Raw genomic sequence first — 1,349 nt, 5'->3', positions numbered from 1 at the left:
TCCTGGTGTGTGGTGTAGAGTCCTGGTCCAGTCCTGGTGTAGTCCTGGTGTAGTCCTGGTGTAGTCCTGGTGTAGTCCTGGTGTAGTCCTGGTCCTGGTGTAGTCCTGGTGTAGTCCTGGTGTTCCTGTAGTCCTGGTGTAGTAGTCCTGGTGTCAGTCCTGGTCCTGGTGGTGGTGTTCCTGGTCGAGTCCTGGCCTTGGTGGTAGTCCTGGTCCTGGTGGTGTGTAGTATATCCTTTATCCTGGTAATCTGGTCTAATGACACTAGTCCTCCAGTCCTGGTGTAGTCCTGGTAGTCCTGGTCCTGGTGTAGTCCTGGTCCAGTTCTGGTGCAGTCCTGGCGATCGGCTTGGTGTCTGCGGCGCGTATATATTTATACTCCGCTAATGACACTGGTTTAGTTCCGGTGTAGTCCAGGTCCGGTCCTAGTGTAGTGGTCCAGTCCTGGTCCAGTCCTGGTCCAGTCCTGGTGTGGCCAAACCGACTTGTCAAAACCTGATCCCGTCAGAGCTCAGAAGCTAAGCAGGGCCGGGCCTGGTCAGTACTTGGATGGGAGACACTGGGAAAATCAGGTGCCACAGTGGGGCGCCAGTTGTAAAAACTGTTGTTGTGTCCTTAGGCAAGACACTTCACCCTTATTGCCTAGTAAGAAAGTGGAGTGTGTGTGAGTGACGGTGGTGGTCGGAGGGGTCGATGGCTCAGATTGGCAGTCTCGCTTGCGATGACACTGGTTCAGTCCTGGTGCAGTCCAGCTCCAGTCCTGGTGTAGTCCTGGTTCAGTCCTGGTGTAGTCCTGGTCTAGTCTAGGTTCAGTCCTGGTGTAGTCCTGGCGATTGGTTCGACGGCTGCAGCATGTATAAATCTGCTAATAACACGGCGTAGATTTCTTGGTCTGTGTTTGTTGCTTTCGGGTCTTTCTCTTTCTTCTCTTTTGAATAATAACATCACAGGTTAGTTGTCCCTGATTGGCTGACGAGGTGCGTCCGATGCCAAAAGTTCAGCATTTTCAGCTTCTGATTCCGAAGCCCTGGACACACGTTCAGAACGTTGAGGCCTGAACGCTCAAGACACGGTGCGTCGACGGCAGATTTGGCCCGCGCTGACGACTGAAGACGTGCTACAGAAACGTGTAAACATGTAAACTGTTTCTTGCTCTTGTTTGCTATTTATTTAGAATTTATTATTACCATTTATATTTTTGCTCTTTGTTATTATATTATATTGTGACGTGTGAGCTACTGTGTCCAGGTAATTTCACTTGTGGATCAATAAAGTTTGTCTAAGTTTAAGTCTAAGTCTAAACTGACCGCCTTGACGCTCCGGTCTGAACGCATTAGGCTGAGTATTTC

General features: G+C 50.1%; 1 pseudogene; it reads left to right on the top strand.

Annotated features, from left to right (window-relative positions):
- Window positions 1-467: 467 nt before the first annotated feature.
- LOC129407324 (5S ribosomal RNA) lies at window positions 468-584 on the top strand (annotated as a pseudogene).
- The last annotated feature ends 765 nt before the right edge of the window (window positions 585-1,349 follow it).

Source organism: Boleophthalmus pectinirostris, unplaced genomic scaffold, assembly GCF_026225935.1.
Source record: "Boleophthalmus pectinirostris isolate CB_2022bp ecotype Guang Dong unplaced genomic scaffold, ASM2622593v1 HiC_scaffold_9, whole genome shotgun sequence".
In the NCBI taxonomy this organism is placed as follows: Eukaryota; Metazoa; Chordata; class Actinopteri; order Gobiiformes; family Gobiidae; genus Boleophthalmus; species Boleophthalmus pectinirostris.
Note: the sequence above shows the minus strand (reverse complement) of the source record. Positions and strands in the feature narration are given on the sequence as shown.